Genomic DNA, 19,587 nt, shown 5'->3' with positions numbered 1-19,587 from the left:
AGTGTATATTCATGAATTTGAAGATTTCAGACTGAACCATTTAATCAGCATTTACACTCGGGTGCTAAACATTTAAAGTTATATATCTATATATATTATTTAGTTTATGTTACTTCCCCTCCCCTCGTTCAACAACAAACGTTCTGTAGTGCATTAATACCGTGGGTTGGCTAAGGTTATATAATCCGAAATCCTGATCTATAGACCAAATATGGAATTTCTTAAAGCTACTGCAGCCTTCTAATAAGACGACTCGTGGTCTTGCACCAGGCATCGAAATCATCTAGCACCGTAAGACTTTCACAAACATCCATGACTACGGTGGGTTCAAACCTACAGCGTATTGGGAGAGCAGGTACGATATCCAGTCGACTAACAAGGCTGACATGAACCGTATATGCGCAATGTGATGTGTTTCTTGGATGGCTGAAAGCTGTAATCTTTGTGGAAAAAGTGTGAGGAAAAGCTATTCCAGATAAACAGTCATTGATATATTCTTGGTAGATAGAATGACAAAAGAAGATGAAGAAGGTATTTCAGTTAGTGAGAAGCTGGACTCAAAATGGATACTGACTAGCAGCTGCTATTATTTGCGTAAGTCTAAAGATAAGAGAGACATCTAGCAGCCAATTCTGCGGAATATTGGTCATGAAAATACCGATTGAACGTTAATCTCTGAAAACTGGGTCATCTATTAACCTGACTGTGCCTCTTCTGGATAAAATGAATCATCTTTTGGAATAAAGCGCAGAGAAACGGTATTCCGATGTGGGAGGGAGGGGGGAATGGATTAATTTATACAGGTGTTAAGGATTGTAAGCAAAGTAGGGGCCTGGGCGGAAAATGATAATGAAGGCTTTGAAAGATGAGGAACAATGACTGTTGGGCGGCAGGCTAAAGCTGCAAGTCGGCCCAAGAAGAAAAATCTGGTTCTATTTGCATATTACAGTCTTATTAAAAGTAAGAGAAATAACGTGATATATATATACATATTTTTTTGCGAGAAATAAGACGGGAGTGTCTTCTGGTACTGCACGATATACCGTGAGAAGAAAACATTCAATGAAGAAAAAATGTGGCGAGTCTTTTCATCAAGACAATCTCTGGGTCGTTTTGCCTTGCCTGAACAGCAACTCTCCCCCCCCCCCCCAGTATACAGTATTGAAAGTGTTCCATGTAAACCAAAGTTTTTAGAGAGAAATCCTCTGAAAGACGGTCGCAGGAATTTGTACACAGCAGAAAATACTACGAAGGTCATAAGAAATATTATAAAGGAGGCTCTTTCAGTTCGCTATTATCATCACCATCGTTTAGGATATTTGCTTTGATCATCCCTTTCATAAGTCTGTTTCCGGCTGTTATGGTAAGTGGTGGGCTTTCCTATTTGAAGGCACTACACGTGAGTTCTTATTATATTGAGACAAACACAAAACATTCTGAATCGTGTCACAAACACTTTCATATATTAATATAAATGAAAATATGCTTATTAGGGAACTGAGTAATATATGTTACAATAGGTTAGCTCTTAAGGAATTTGGATTGCCAAGGATAATTTAGGAAATATTGGTCTTGTTTTCTTATTTTTTTTTTTAGTCGTCGTCATCGGTTCATTCCTGGCCTGGCTTTCTTCTTCCGTGTCCAGAAAAGAAAACTATCCAAGTACGAATACTTTATCCTTCCTTTGTATTAAGATTTAATAGAACCATTAATTTCTTCCTTAATTCGTTATTTACTACGATTATATGTACGCGATCAGAGAATAATGACTACCATCTATACCTGAAATTTCTTCTACAGCTTTATCGATGACTTGCTTTATCTCTTCTTCATGGCGGAAACGAAGTTTGTGATGCATTACTAGCAGAAGTTCTAACTGGACACAATCCAATCGGCAAAAATTAATATCGGTTTTAAAAATATACTTTTATTGTCGAGAATTGTTTCATTCATCGCAGCAAAATTTCTTTTGGTTCTTTTAGTTCATTGTTATATTTGAATCTGATTATTTATATTCATGCAAAATCAGATTTCTTTTTTTTTTTTAAATTTTTTCGAGTTGTGATATAATTCTTTTCGATAAATTAGAGCCTTTTTCAACCACAGTGAGGTTAGAAAAACGCTTTATTCCTTGGCATTCCTTGTCTTTCCTTTCTTGTTTCCTGTTTAAATCAATAATCACAAGGTAGAGTCACACAAGAATTTTACATCATAAAAAAATTTTAAAAAATCATAGTCTCCACTAATATTTTTGCAATGAAAATTAATATATCCTAAAGATATAACACAGAATGGAGCTGAAGAAATTGCCGAGCCAGAGCGAATAAGCGAACAGTGACTGACCTTTGAACTTGACGCATGAAGAACTTTAACCAGGTTTAAAAAAATGGGATACAGGGTTACACAAGCAAGCTAAGCACGTCTGCGAAATAACAGCAAAACGTTATTATGTGATTATTACATTGAACCATCCACATCTGGTATTCTAAAAACCAGTGTCTTTCTAAAATGGCTATTTTTGATGTAGATCTGGATATAAATGCATTAACCATGCTTTTATCTTAATCCAAAGCAGGGAGAATGACCCAGTATTTGCTTATTAGTTGGAAAATACTGGTTCGAATCCATGTAGAATGCGAAGAACTTTTAAAAGGGCTTTTTAGCTGAAAGTGAGGTAGTCCTTCTCGTATGGCGTTGGCAGAATTTTTTTTTTTTTCGTAAGCTCGGGTTTTGCATCTACCGCAAAATAATCAAACTGTCCAGATAATATAAATAATTTAAAGATATGGCAGCGCATGTAGACAGGATTAAATGTCTTGTCATAACATTATTCATGTTTCTGTGAAACCATATTACAGCTCAATAGCCGTGACAGCTATTGAGCCTAACACGTGAAGGTGAAGATGAAGATACATGTTTAATAATGCAATACAATCTTTCACGATGCCTAAGTCTGCTCATAATGGGTGGGTTTGCCTTTTGGAGGAAAGATACATGATATCAATCTATTGAGCAGATGAGAATAATGACGACTAGGCAGATGAAAATAGAAGTTTGTCAAAAAAAAAAGAAGAAGAAGAAGAAGAGGATGTAATGGTGTGTTCATATAATTCAAGAAGCGCTAGCGAGACAACAAACAGGCCTCCAATAAAGATTATTGAACATACTGACTGACCGATTTTTGGTCTATTCCTTTTCGAATTATAGTGGAATATGACCCTTTCTGTTTATACGTAAAACAAATATAACCTTTAACTCAGCAGAGTGATTGTTATAGAAGTGAGTCCCATCATTTTTATATTTTTCTTCGAGTATTTACATGTTAGCTGCCTGTTTCCACAGTTGCGGGTTACAGTTGCAGGAATCCATTCACGGCAAATCTTGTCTGTGATTTTAACAATCCATTGCACTCATCAAGGCTGTAAATAGCATAACAGGAAAACGATATCATTCCATGAGTGTTTACTGGTAATAATATCTAAAACGAAGACATTGGGAAGAGGGCGAGTAACATTAACGACGGATGGTAAAAAAGACAGACGTTAATATTCCATTTTCAGTTCTCTTGATGACTACTTTATGCTTGCTAGTTATGTCAACACTTCCATGAAGAATTTAAGGAACTTTGTATTTCCAGATTTGATCCTGTAGAGAACTGACTTGTGAGATATGCTCGTTTTGTACCTGCCTATGCAATAAGTTGAGAGGCAGCAAAAATCTGGAAAGAATTTCTTAGTGTGCAAATTCTTCAAATGAATGGCATTCCCGAGAAATTGATAATTAAAAAAGGCCTCAAAGATAAAGCAGGTACAACTTTACTAACAGGCTGACCTATAATAATAGGCAACAAGAAACAACAAAACTCTACCTCCGTAATAGCATCTTTGAATGTTCTTTATGATTACTTCAACCCAGTCGAAACCACTGCTATCTTTGGCCAATTCTGAATTGAAAGAACCAGCGGTCTAAACTCATTCAAATAAATAAGGAAAAGTCTGGTTAGGGAGTCAGGGCTATAAGAGTCAATAATGTGCTGATTTCTTTTCTCTCTGCTACTATAGAATACGCTTGACCTATTATTGGTCATTCATATTATTCAGTAATTCGAGTATTAGTCGTATATTTGAACATTCATACCTTAACTGTATCGCCTCAGCAGTTCTTGAAGAACGCAAGATTGACAAGATCTTGTCTCACTTTCACTAAGGAAAAAAAAAAGAAAGAAAAGAAAGAAGTTCCATGGTCGGAGGGATTATATATATATTTATATATATATATATTTTTTCCACATGAAGTAAATGTTAAGGTACAGCCTTCATATCCTTTCTACTACAAACTAAAATAGTTTTGAATCAAATGTGTAAGTCATTCCGATTAACCCAAATGTTTCTATTATAAAATGATTGCTACAATTTTCTTGCTGGTAACCACATCACGAACTCATAAATCGATAAAAGGTGCAGCTTTAGAAAACCGAAATAATATTTCGAACAGTAATTTTACTACTGTAACAGGTTTTTATTAAATATGAATACTTATGGAAAGCATAAAAATGATATTAGAATGGTATTTCATAAACAGAATATTAGCAGTAGGAAGTTCCCATTGTCAACATGACTGATTATTCCAATAGCGGAATGGTTTTTGTTTGTGGCTGGTAGTATTTGTCTGCCAAAATACTGAATACGTTTGGCTGGTCGATGTGGAGAAAATCACGGGCAAAAATAGGCCAGCGAATAGATTTTAGCAGTACAAACAGAACACGAAGCGACTAAATAGATGTAAATAACACAGGAAGAAATGTTGCCGGACAATTTGATTATTTAATGATGATAGAAAGTTTCAGTATATGTTTGAAGGTTTTAGAAAGAGACAAACAGAGAGAAAGAACATCGACAAAACATATAAAAGCAATGACTAAATTGTGATGACTAAATTTCAATATGAACTGCTAGTCAAAGCAGTTCATATTGAAATAGTCAAAATAGCACATGCAGTTCCTTCTTTCCTGATTTACGCTTGCGCGTAGACCTACACTTGACCTGTGCGGGCATTCGAATCCAAATCAGAAGGAATAGGATGGTTAATCCTTATTCCCCCATGTTCCATGTCCGTATATTATTGCGTGTATTCTTTAGACAAGTTTGCCTGTTTCGAGCGACGTTAAACTAGAGTTTCCGGGAGGAAAAACACGCCCCCTCCATATGACCGGATACTTCTCCATTTGATTGAAAACGAAGATTCCAAACATCCAAATAGCACAATCACAGTCAATGAGATGAACAGTGGGTGTCAAAAAATATGATAATAATTATGATGATACCGATATAAGAAAATTTAAGATAATCAGACGCTTACGTCTGATTATCTTAAATTAAAGAAAAGGCATACTTGAGTACAGAAATGAAAATATTAAATTTAAATGGCAAAAATACTTCACAGCTTAAGACACATTGCACAATTCCCTACAACATTTATTATTATTATTATTATTGATTGTCACGAAGCTTATGGAAATCAACTACAGTCGTATGTCAGGGACTTGAGTTCCAGGGAGTACTGGCATTTATGACTTAGGGAATTTTTTTATGTTTTATCGGAAAATATATTTACAGCATAGACATAACTGAAATTCATTAGGCCTTTTACTTAGCAATATTTTTAAAATATCTAACAGCCAAAAATATGAATACAATCATTTTTCCTGTATTTGAAAGAAACAGCAAATAAGAAATGTTAAGTAACTCGCTAAATGCAAGCATCTGCAATACATATAGTTGCAAGTAACAACTGCCAAACTGAAATTCGTCAGACCACGTGTCATTTTCCACTTCTCAAATATCCAATCAGTGTTCCTGCCTCCTAAATATCTGTGGTGGCTGTTGTTTATAGCTGACGGGGCAAAACTCTGTCAGATCATCTGCCTACTATACTGCATTCTTGATAAGGTCAAGAAAACTAAGGCTACGAGACAAGGTATTATGTCTGTTAACTGGTTTGGTGGAATGGAAAAAAACCGAGTTTCTAGGAAGACCTCTGCAACCTCCATGTGAGATTATAACATCAGACCCACTGTGCGTTCCGATGTGCTCTTTGGAGGTAATGTTGCACAGCCACTAAGGCCTATTTTGGTCAGTCAGTTTTCAAGATTCCTATAATCCTTCGCTGGCGTCTTACATCAATAACCTCTCTACTTGCGCACCGAACCCTTTGGCTACACGTTTTCTAGTTGTTGGGCCATTCTCCCTATACTGTTGGGTGTAACCGCTCGAATCTGGGTATGGATGGAGGACGTTTTCTTCATATTGCAATGGCACATCTAGCGTCCATTATCACATCACGCTCAAAAGCATTTAGATCGCAGAGCTAGTTATCATACGTCGCTCATTACCACGTGATCTCATATAAAGATATACCAAATCTGTACACTGTACATACATATATACGATAGAGAAAATTTGTACAAAGAACAAAAAATCCTCTAATTCGTCTTTTCATTCCCCAAAGAGATAGGCGGAACTCTTTCTGTTCTAACATTTTTGGAAGCTGTAGACACACGGTTTTCGTTGTTCGGCATCATTTCCCCCTAACAACGACTAACTAGGAACAGGCTGATAACGAGTTCCTCTAGTAGACAATCAAGTGCAAGTAGAGTTCGAATTATAACGGTTTTTGTTCTGGAAATATAGCATTATGAGAGTTATCATGAGGCCACATAGGCAACATTCAGAGAAATACGGCTAAACATAATTTCTTTAGGATATGGCATATGAAAGTAATTCTACTGCTCAAAAAGGAAAAAGTATCATACTTTAAAGGGAAAATAAGTTTTGGAAAGACTGTTCAGTAGTAAACAAAGTCTTATCATTAAAGGATGGACCATTAGTTTCTCAATGAGGGATACGTAAATGGTGAAAGCAGAATGATTAACTGTGTACCTCGTTTATACTGAAACTATAGGTAATGATAAAATTGCCAGATAAGCAGCAACTAAATAAAGAAACATGCTAGGACGACAGAGAAGAAACAGCATTTACTTCAAAGATAGATAGATAGATAGATAGATAGATAGATAGATAGATAGATAGATAGATAGATAGAGAGAGAGAGAGAGAGAGAGAGAGAGAGAGAGAGAGAGAGAGAGAGATAGGCTCTGTAGCAATATTGCTGAGTGTAGTTGCAAAGTCCTCTGTCACACTGTATGAATCACTGCAATAATTTGAAGCCCACTTCGTGTCTAAGAGCAACTAAGACAAAGAACACTCACATGACATGATTACATTAGGAACACTATCGTCTCTCACGAGCAGTCAGATATCTCTTCGCCTCTTCATGTGACTTCGTTTGACCTTGTGCTTACTACTCATGAAGGGTGTTAACTCATTGCACGAGATATAGGGTGCGGTGTTACAGTCTAGAAAAATTAAGATATTCGTTATTGCAATTGGAGAGAGAGAGAGAGAGAGAAGTGAAATGAATCTTGATATTGTTCGTATTTCTTTGTAGAGTTGAATCTGGTCTCAATGAACACAAGATGCCACTTGACCTGCATTTCTTATATAGATTTTCGCTCTGTAATTTGATTACTTCCTCCATCTTTCTGCGATCATTTTTTATCGATCAGAAATATTCGCTGTGAACCTCGTCCAAGAAATGAGATTAACCTGGCGCATTTTCCTAAATCTAAAACAGAGAGTTCCTTCAATGAAATTCCATGGGAATATTGGTGGTTCGAGAAAATATACTTATAAATCAATAAACAGACAAGGTGAACAATTTCTTATGCGTCAATATTCAATAAACAGTCTTACAATGGAGTGAGCTACCTCGTTTCTTTGTTTTTTAAATAGACCTTCGATATTAATGTGTTATAAGTGCAGAAGTGGTGAGAAAGATTGAATATTATGTACTCCCGTATTTCATCTTTCAACGAAAGATCCCATGATAAAAATAAAAAATGGCTTAGAAGCAATTCTGATAAAATATGAATTAATGGCTTCCTTTCCTTTGCTGTCTTACACCTACTTAGATGGACAGATAACTGAACAGTAATCAATCATCATCCAGTGTAGAAGTCAAGTAACGTATGTTCTTGTGATGTCATATTAGGAAACTATCTTCGTCAACAGCAAGTTTAATGAGAAACTACTACTGAAAATAGCATTCCATCCAATTCATCTTCGGTATCATCTTCTGAACCAAAGATTCCAGCTACCACTCTCTAAATCAAAGGTGTCTCCCTAAAGCTAGAAATAAGCTTCAGAAAAACACTTTTTCTATGATAGCTACCGAGATAGAAAGTCGATCTATCAAGATACTTTCTCTTGTATTTCTTCGTACTGTGAAGAAGCCAACAATTCAACCGAAATAAGAATTAAACACAAAAGAACTACATTCTTCTCTTCGAGCATTTGGTTTGCCCATATTTGATTACTACTTCAGCAATCAACAGAAAATTAAACACAATGAAAAGATTCGTTGATGGTTCTTTCAAAATGGTTGCTTTGCTCCTCACATATTTTCGGTAGGATACCCCAAGGAGGATTGAAGTCATCCAACACGAAGTAAATAACACACGTCATCACACGTCAGTCTCCTGCTTCCATATCATTATAAAAACAGTCGTTAGCGGTATTTTGATTATACTTTAGTATAATCAAAACATATTGAACAGCAATTTATTGCTGCTGAAGGTGTTCAATTCTTTTAGAAACTATAAAAACAGTCTCTAGGAGCTTCTTTAGCTCAATCAGTTTCAAAGAAACTCTTTGGTTTGAACGGACACACGAATATATATTTAAGCAAAGACTAACCACTTTATCCTAAAATTATGGTTAAGAAAGCTAACAATGCTTAGCAGGTCAGGCCTGTAAGTATAGCGGATTATTATTATTGTTACTAGCAGTTAATTATCTAAATTATTAATTTAAATAATTAACATAAGGAAAACAGTGTCATGTAACATTTCTAATATTGGACTATGACATAATTGTCAGAGAACACCGAATTTCTACTTGATACCACTGATATGTAATTATGTTGAGACACAAAAAACTCATAATTGCAATGCGCATGTGCATATATTTATTTTAGAATATTATCTATTAAAATTATCTAGGAGCGGTAAGCCAAACACTAAATTAAAACATTAACGGAACAGGAAATGCGTAATACACACTTGAACACGGTAATACACACAAAAGTTGTATTACCTTGGATTGAATCATTCGTCATGCTTGCTAGCGAAATGAGGGATTGAGGGGAAAAAATGCAACTGGATAACCGGAATATATTGCATTTTGGAAGGAGGGTTGAAGAGATGAGGAGAGATAGACTGGCAAATAGAGGAAGGAAAACACACACAAACATAGAGAGAGAGAGAGAGAGAGAGAGAGAGAGAGAGAGAGAGAGCATAACTTAGGATTTATACTCTGGTTTGACTACATCCTTCCATTCTATGAAATGATCAAACCAGAGTATAAATACTTTCTTCTGTTCCTTCTTCCCTCATTCTTTCAAATCATCTTTATTACTTTCATTCCAGTCAAAGCATTCTGCATTTTGTATCGAATCCCCATTTCGACAGTGAGAATAAACTGCTAAATTCGAAGTAAGACACTACTCTCTCTCTCTCTCTCTCTCTCTCTCTTGCAATCGTCATTTAACAATGTTTAATACAGGGGATCGAGATTGCCAGCCATTACAAGAAAGTATTCGGAGTATTTTGATATATTAAAATAACTTTCACTCAACTGTGTATGTGTGTGGTGTGGTGTGTATGTGTGTGCTCTGCATTTTCCTCCCAGTAGTAACCCTACCAGGAGGTAATTTATTCCTACATGCGCCAATGCATACAATGCATATATTACATGTAGCTTCCAAGTACTGATTAACATTTACATTTCCAATTTTGTATCAATATTCGTATGTACATATTCCGATCTTTACATCAATATTTATATTTATATTCATATTTTTATATATACATATATTTACACTATATAATTCATACAATATCAGTAATTTATATTCCTTTACAACGACTGGAAGTTGATCTTATTGGCAAATTTAATTAGTTCTGAGTAATACTTCTCGATAAGTATCTGTTTTGACACTGGCCACTTGTCTCCGGAAGTGATGACGTGTTGCATTAGAGGCATCCGTATGGAGTCCAGTAGCTGGCAGTCGTAAAGTATGTGGTCAACAGTCTGTTGAAGTTGTGAACTACAAATACAGGATATGGAATCTGCGTAAGTAGTGTCCTAGTTTTCCATGTCCCGTTAGTAGAGTGGTTAAACCTGAAGAAATGGCGTGTTTTATCAGCCGGAGTCTGCTTCTGATGCTAGGAAAGAATTCTTTTGTTGACGATCCGTTTTTTGATGTTTTCCATTCTTCTTCCCACAAGTCTAGGCTTCTTTCTTCTCTCTCTCTCTCTCTCTCTCTCTCTCTGTGTGTGTGTGTGTGTGTGTGTGTGTGTGTGTGTGTGTGTGTGAAGTTTTTAGCTAGGTCAAAAACATAGTGAGATTCATTGCTCACTGTATTATAGTAGTGAGCGATGACGATTCTATCTATCACATATTAACTTAATGGTTCCACATATGCTGTGAAATGTGCTCTAAGACTCGTCTGAATACCATGTAAGGTAGTCCTTTCCTTAACTGTCATTAGCATATGATTACTCCAAGTATAGCACGCCGTCAGAGATTTCAGTCTATCCGCTTAAAATGTTAACGCCTGAAAAATCAGAGCTGTTTCATTTTTACCCACACTGAAGGGGTTCAATGCAAAACTACGACAGTCATTGTGATGGTTTAGAGACAAACTCCCATTTTTTAAGTGTCTTGTGATTTCATGAAGACCTCAGAATAGATTAACAGTGTTTCGTATTACCAATGCCCACGAGAAAACAGGTATGTTGGTATCATACGGAGCGAAAGAGTGTTTTTCGTGTATCTTCCATAAACTGGGGTTTTGGGGACTGTTTCCTATTTTTTTGAAGAGGGATAAATCCAAACCTACATTTTTCTCCCTCTTTGTGAAAAAGAAAAAGAGAACATAAGCACTAACAGACGTAGCAGATCAGGTGAATATTATGTTGATGAAGCCTTTGTAACTAATGCATAAACGGAAGTGGAATGAGATGTTTATTTTCTCCCATGTTCGTCATGGCAATCCGCGGTTAAACTTCATTATCGGAGACGAATTTCGTGTAATTTACACTTCTGATCACATGATAAGAGATATCGCTTCACCGTAATTAGTTCATTATAAAAATATTTATCATATTACTGTGTTTATCCCATGCACCTTACGCTCAAAATTAGCAGGAGATGATGCAGTTTCCTTTGGCAACTCCCCAAGTTTTTTTTTTCTTTTTTAATCAATAAACGTTGTTAAGTTGAAATAATTCTGTTATGGTTGTGATTTTGATGAAGTATTTAAATTCCATTTCGTTAATGATTCAGTACACGCAGTCGCCGATCTGCTGATGAAGTAATTGATATATATATATATTTTTATCAATTAAAACAAAAACTAATAAAGACAGAGAAACAATCTTTGGAATTCCATTCACTACAACGGGCATCTCGTTTCTGTCAATTTTGACAATTTTTTTTTTTACTTTTTATTTAATAACAATATAATAATAAATCTATGAGCCGTTGTAATTCGTAGTTATGTCATGCGATATAAACTTAAACTTGACAAGTGGTGTAGATTTTACCAATTAAGACGCTGAAAAACTGCATTAAATTGGATTCCTTAAATTCTATCTCTTCATACATTGTTATAACCATTCGGTATAGAGGAATTTTCAGAAATTTATTGGCACGTTTCATTATCGGTTTATGCACAATTTAAACCGATTAAAATAGATCTTTAGACATGATATTAAGACATGAAAACAGAGCTATTTATTCCCTTAAATCACTTCAATATACTTTAAATGTGTGCGATTGTTTCGTGATGCAGACTATAAGTTTATTTTGTTCTTGAAAATGAAATAAAATGTATACATTAATAATAAGAGGCTTTCGTCTAGAAAAAGATGGGAGAAAACGGAATAACTAGATTTGACAATATAAGTGGGAAAGAGAGGTGGGGGCACATATTTATTTTAAAAATGACCTCAAAATAACGGCTTTTATAAATTAAAAACCGTTGAGAAATCGGAAAGAATAAACACTGGCAAACTTGCTGTAGCTATAGACCTTATAATTTCATACTAGAATGAACCACGGAATGAACAAAGAAAGGAAGGAAGTGTGGCATCCATATCTTACATGCCTCAATCCACTGCAGTACTTTCCCCATCACCGTTCCAATTAACAAAGTGATCACATCACAGGACGAATACCATTTATATAGTCAGGAATGAGTAGTCTGTTATGAAATCGCATTGTAACTTGCATACCGAACAGACTGATTCCGAATATTGGATTACATCGATTTTTTTCCAGTCCAGTCCTGCTCCAATGTATGAGAGGAATGACTCCGGCTACAAGAAATGCATAGAATGAATGCTTAGGCCATATTTAAAACTTCAAATTATTTCAAAAACAACGGAGCAGTTCTATCAGACATCGCGTATATTATTTAGAAATCTCTTAACGAATAAGTGATTATTGGAGTTGACCATCTTAATTCGAATGGGAATGGAGTGACCTTGCTGCACACATCGTTCGAAAAGACTGAGTCGCTTAAACATTTGACACAACCTTTGGTATTATAATCATTCAAGCAGGGTTTCTACCTTATGATGTGTTTCGTAATGTCCGTGCTGTCTGTTGTAAGTCTTTCGCATCGAACTTTACAATAATTTCTGAAGTCACGTTTTTAATTATTTAGTTTTTAACCATAACTAATGACCTTCTCTAAGTGGCTTCAAATCCATTCCACACTCTGTAGATGGCTGTTTATTATACGCTTCTTATTTGAAAAATTATGAGCCATACAAAGCAATAAGATTTCGAAGAATATCCGTCTCTATCACCATTATAATATCTAACTGATTGCCATTGCTTTCCTTACATAACTTGTTAACTTCAAAAAAGTCTCTTTTGAAGTTAATATCTGTTTATTCAAAGAAAACATTCTGTACCCTTCTCCCCCCCCCCCATACCTCGCATTCGATATTATCAACATTTCTAAAGGAAATAGAGTTTTTCTTCCTCTGAATATATGTTTAAATTATAATCTTGTTATCAACCTCCAAAGGACTTCTTTTTCGTTCCATTACTTCTAAACAATTACGTTTATAAATCCCATACATTCCACCTAAACTTCGCATTAGATGGAATGTATGCGATTTATTATCTGTGGTAGTAATAGCGTACTAAAACTTCATAAAATTGGTTCTATCTGTGCAGATAGAACCAATCTGCACAGATAGAACTAGCACATAGTCGTTAACTTTCTGTTGTGTTTCATTTTTTTCTAATTGCATTTTTTCCAGAGATATTTTCATGATTATTGTTCGCCAATAATTTTTCCAATTTCCTCTATTTCCCACAGCGAAATTTTATATAAAAAAAAAAATCAGAATTTCTTGCAAAAAATACTTTCTAAGTTGCACTGTAAGCAGTTAATAAAGTAACACAGAAAAGACTAAGAATATTTCAACAATAATCCTTCATAGCAATAATCTCCATAATACTTTTGTATTTTTTTTGTATTTTATTGAAAAGTATTTACATACCTACAATGAGTGTCGCTAAACCCGTATGCGAATCGAGACTGAAATTATTAATTAGCAATAATAAGTTAAAAAATCTTGTACAGTATCTAGCAAAGAAGAAAACACATTATTATAATATCGCTATGTTACTGTACAAGTGTTACTGTTATCAGCGAAGACATAATCCCTCTGTCGTCGAAGCTAGAAAAGTTAAGAAAAAAAAAGAAAAGAAAAAAGATCAGATTAAAATTTGCGTTTGTGTTGTTAGGTACGTATCGCAGATTATTTACCATGTAAATTTATCGACTGTTGACCTTTTAACAATACAATTATTTGTACATCTTCCACGAGTTGAGGTTAACGTAACTTGGAATTTTAGATTGTAGAGTATAATGCTAGATGCTCTCTCTCTCTCTCTCTCTCTCTCTCTCACACACACACACACACACACACAGTTGCGTTACTATAAAAAATTGGGACAAATCTTGGTATGCAGCATTGTTGTGTGCGTGTAGTTAGAGTAATTGTCTATTATTAATACGTAGTACTATACCTTAAATTTTTAACACCGTTAAAATAATTCTTTGTGCAACATTTTTAAAATTTTGATAGGTGAATGTTCACAGTAGTAACTGCTATATTGCAATAGCCAGAACATCGCACCGTTTATCGTTCATTTGAAAGAACCAGAGTTCAATTCACGTGACTGTAACTGAATACATTTATAAGTGCTTTTCAGGTGGAGATGAAAGATCCAGGAAACTTGCTTTCTGTCAAACACTCAAAACCAGCTCTGTAAACACGCAACATACATTTTCTCCAACGATAAGCCAGGCTAGTGAATGAACAGGATTAAAAAGATCAACGCTTCATTAACCACACCAACTACAAGGGGAAGATTGGAATTAGACAGGAGGGAGGGGACGGGAATGTTTGACAGTATCAGCACAGGATTATATTGCAGAGATTTGAAAAGCTCTAACAGATGATTTTGTTAATGTTGGAAGATATCGTGGCTTCTTTTACTCAGGCATTTTCTGAGAACAAAACTAGCCAAAATAAAAGATGCCAGCTGAGATTTTGTTTCCCCCACAGATTCGCACAGGATAAGTTCCTTCTGGATAACTGAAAGATTAAGAGTATATAAATGGGGGGTCGAATCCACAATTATAAACAAGTACGGAAATGATCTGAGAGGATCATAAAAAAAGTATATTTCGCACTTAATTAATATTCCGGTCATCAGATGCATACGGAAACATATCAGATGCTTAGAAAACAAAGCGATATCAGTAAAATACGGAGAGGAAACTCTTTCTTGGGGGAAAATTAGGACATGAAAACTCGAAATTTCAAAAAGGGAACTTCGTGCGCCATGTTTTGGATATCGGAAAGATTTGACAGACAAAGAAATGTTAATCATTATTTAAGAAATAATTTACATCTTTACAGGGTATGAAATAACCTAAAGAGAATTTCACAATATCCAACATTAAATTTTTAAATACTCACTTCCTTTCCTGACATCTCCTTTCCACAATATCAAAACCGATAAACGAAACTTTTAATCTGATCAGGTCATCGTTTTCTTGCATGAATGGATGATTCATGCAAAAAAAACGTAGAAAAATCCATGCAAGAGGATCGTAATATGACTCGGGGAAGAATATATCATGAGTAAATAGTGAAAACTACATACTATGTAAAGGCATTCACAATCCATGTTATGGAAGCCATCAAAAACATGGATACATATCAGCAGTGAAGCATATTGTTAAATGCAAATAACAATATTTTGCAGATACTACAAGGACAATAAGCATTATGGAATGCTCTGTAGTCTTTGTGAAAACACATGGAAAAGTCCTGGTATGAAACTCTTCGCAAAGTTGAGATGGCAAGATAAATAAGCCTGTTGGACTCGATACCGAACATGTGCGGGAATTAAATATTCATTCGAAAATGACAACGAGATAAATTATGGAGATAGAAAACTGAGCCTAACTTATGCAAACTAACTCTTGGTATAAATACGGGCAGACGACCAACAGTTAGCTTACGAAGACTGGTAAATATCCCGAATAAAACGTTTTTATTGAAAAGGTGAATTGCAAAGTAGTTATTTGAAGTTACCGCTTTCAAAGTATACGACTGTCTTGAATGCACGCGCACACACACACACACACACACACACACACACACACACACACACACACACACACACACACACACAACAGTCATCCCATTGTTAAATGCACTCTAATACCAATAGGGGAATGGCTTGCAGTTGCCGTGTCGTGTCCAGTTGTTCATAACTGACATCCGGAAATCAATCAAAATGCATTTTAGCCTGAGAACAGGATATGATTTTAAGGAAGCAAATAAGATAAGTTAAGCGAATAGGGAACCACAGGATATTGTTCCAGGTTGAGGAATCTCAGCCACGTAGCTTGACGTATTGTCATGGTAAAGAAAACCATATGACCAATAATTATGATAACTGGAGGCCGTTTCCAATGAACTTTAGTTGTAAGGGGAAAAAAGTTCTGATATATCTGGTACTCCATATTAATGAAAGCAACCAGTACTACCTTCACATTTAACTGGACCTGGCTCACTTTTACCAAGAAACAAATGTTTTGAATAGACTCAACTTTATGTATCCATATTCTGATGATAACATGTGATATGTTTCTGTGTTTATCGTAGCAAGTTATTATCGTAGCAGCAGCAGAACTTGATGCATAGATTACTAGAAAAACTTTTTTCATAAAAGTACATATAAGATTCTGGAAAAAAAATTACTATTTTGTGTTTTCTGTTACAGCGGTAACTTCTTTTTTTCTAGATTATCACTAAAACTGTGTTTTGAAAACAGTACTGTCACATGACAAAAACATTCCAAAATAATAGCAAAATAATAAAAAAAAAGATGATTCGGAAACGATATTACGATATTTTAATAATTTTTGTCATTTATAAAATCGGATCAAAAGCCCACAATGGTCAAATAAATTTTAAAATTTTGAAATAATTAATCCTATTTCGCGTATCAGAACTACTGAGAAAATCATTAAGCTCCGGTGGTTGAAAAACGCATCACATCAAAGTCTTGAACTCTTCCAAAAGCTGTTTTTCCTGCAGGGTGTCGTCAATTGGAGGGTCCTGTAACTAGTTAAATGTCGCGTTCATTTTTATTCAGAACAATTTCCAGAAATCGTGTTGGAACATTCAGTTCTGCAAAAGAAGTTCTGGACTGTTGAAATAAAATATCTAGAACAATCAATACCTTATTTCTACTTTAATAAAGTCTAAATTTTGGTAATGATATTTGCTTCTGTGAAATTAATCTAATATCGACTTACAACATATTCAGATGTAATTTCAGATATCCCCATCAACGTTTTTCGTATACGTATAGGCAATATTTTGGATAAAACTTTATCGCGATTTTTACATTCCGTATGAGCAGACGAATAACAAATATTATACGAAAAAGTTTAACTAATATAAATAAAAATTCCATCATAAAGTAAAACAAAAAAAAGTATATTCATAATTCTGCTGTCGTGAATTTCCTTCTTTAGACCCATAAGAGGTTCACGAGCCAAAACGGAACCAATGGGATAACTTAGATACATAACTTATAATAGTACAGAACCTACTACATAACAGAGATGTGACCTCTCCAGGATGTTTCTCTCTCTCTCTGCAGGAAGCAATTTATCCGCTAGCATTCCATAATTCTCTTCTAGAATCTTTCTTAAAACCACAAAGGAGTAAATCACTCGAAGAATCTGTACTGTAACATTTCCATTACCACGATTTTAACTGCATACCCTCAGTACCATTGAAAGCATTCCCAAGTACAAAATTCAGTTTTATCTCACGAGCAATCACTTTTATTTATATATTTTTGTGGTTTTGTTTACTCGCAGATTTTCTTTGCAATTTATAAACGTTCTTCAAATGAGTTATATTTTATTGTGGACGTGCTTGTATTTATATACAACCTAATTGTCTAATCTCTTATTATTATTTTTTTTTTTTTAATAGGGCAATTTGTTTCCTGGTTTCGATGACAACCTAATGGGTCGACCGGATGGGCTGACAGCGATGGACATCAGTAAACATGCGCCAGGAGGTGGTCCGGGAATTCACATCAAACACGACATGATGTACGCACACCACCCAGGCATGGGCACCGGTCATGCGGCAACAAACGCCCGTCCCCATCACACTCAGATGGCCCATCCTGCAATGGATCCCATGGACCTCCTCGACCCTATCTGCCCTTCTTCGCTTCCCCCGTTGACCATGGCGACAGAGACAAATTCGGTGAGTTCCCACTCGCACGCGCAACTACACGCTCCTATCTACTCGCACAGTATGAGTACTATGATGGGATCTCATCATCCGTTAGCTCCGCACCCTTCGATGGCGATGCACGACGCCGACACAGATCCCCGCGAACTCGAAGCGTTCGCGGAGCGTTTCAAGCAGCGACGCATCAAGCTAGGAGTAACTCAGGCAGACGTCGGCAAGGCTCTCGCCAATCTGAAGCTGCCAGGGGTCGGGTCGCTGTCTCAGAGCACCATATGCAGGTTCGAGTCTCTGACGCTCTCTCACAACAACATGGTCGCCCTCAAGCCGATCCTGCAAGCTTGGTTGGAAGCCGCCGAAACGCAGGCCAAGAACAAGCGACAAGAGCAAGACGGTCTCAGCGTGCTTCCGACTGGTGAGAAAAAGAGGAAGCGCACGTCCATCGCCGCACCGGAGAAGCGTTCGTTGGAAGCCTACTTCGCCGTTCAACCTCGGCCATCGGGGGAGAAAATTGCCGCTATAGCGGAGAAGCTTGACCTCAAGAAAAACGTAGTGCGGGTGTGGTTCTGTAACCAGAGACAGAAACAGAAGAGAATGAAATATTCGGCCCAGCCACACTCCGCTGCTGTCACCGTCGTATAAAAATTCCCGAGTATACAAACATTGTGACCTTTGACTTTCGAAACACAACACTTAAACTTTCCATCGGCTTCTTTCTTTGTTTAAGCAGTGACATTTTCCTTTTATTGTTTGTGTTCGGTCGGCAGCGAGTCGCTCACCTGCGAGTGACGATGGAGTAGTAATTTTTATGCGATTTAACTTTCTGGAAGACATTGTGACAGTCATTGTTTACTTCTGACCTGCGGAGAAAATACGGACGATGCCAAACGAAAAACAAACAAATCTAGACGCTCTGTGAGACAAACATAAAAACTCCTGAAGAACCCACTACGAGGGTAGCCGGAATGTCTCCTTCCGCGGCATGTAGTAACAAAGGGATTATTTTCTGAACGAGTTTTCCCCCCCGTCCGAAGTTGTGCTTAACATAATTGTGACCTATGAAGTAAGGCACGCCTATTACTAAAAGAAATAACAGGCGCGAGTGTTTTTAGCTGTCTAAAACGAGCGACGACAAAATTAAATATTAAAAATAAAATAAAATAAACGATTCTATTGCGTTCTGTTTTTCCCCCTTCGTTTTCTCCCTCCACTCGAATAGTTAAAAGTTCGAACGAATTACTTTGCTGACATCGAAATCATTGAGAAGTTTCAATTCCTTTCCTGAATTATATTTTAGCCGCTGAAGGTATCAGAACTCTAGTTTCAATCCTTTCCCCGAAATAAGAATAATAAGATTTAATTGCTGCTTTAGTGATTTTGATATTTCTCTTACTCTGCCGATCTAAACTCTGGGAACGAACGAAGGAGAACGATTAAATGTCTCCCAAAAGATGATCACAAGTCTTGACTTGTCCGAAATATTATCACCTATCATTGTCATATAATGCGAAACAATTCCGAACAGAATCACATCAGTCTAGGTCCCGCATCGTGACAGACATTCATGATCTCCGTCTGTAGTCATG

General features: G+C 36.1%; 1 pseudogene; it reads left to right on the top strand.

Annotated features, from left to right (window-relative positions):
* LOC150097954 (inhibitory POU protein pseudogene) overlaps positions 1 to 18,643 on the top strand; it is a 94,719-nt pseudogene extending 76,076 nt beyond the window's left edge.
* Positions 18,644 to 19,587: the final 944 nt, after the last annotated feature.

Source organism: Typopeltis vanoorti, chromosome 16 (assembly GCF_054136105.1).
Source record: "Typopeltis vanoorti isolate ZY-2024b chromosome 16, IOZ_Tvanoo_1.0, whole genome shotgun sequence".
In the NCBI taxonomy this organism is placed as follows: Eukaryota; Metazoa; Arthropoda; class Arachnida; order Uropygi; family Thelyphonidae; genus Typopeltis; species Typopeltis vanoorti.
This window is presented reverse-complemented; position numbering and strand designations above follow the sequence as displayed.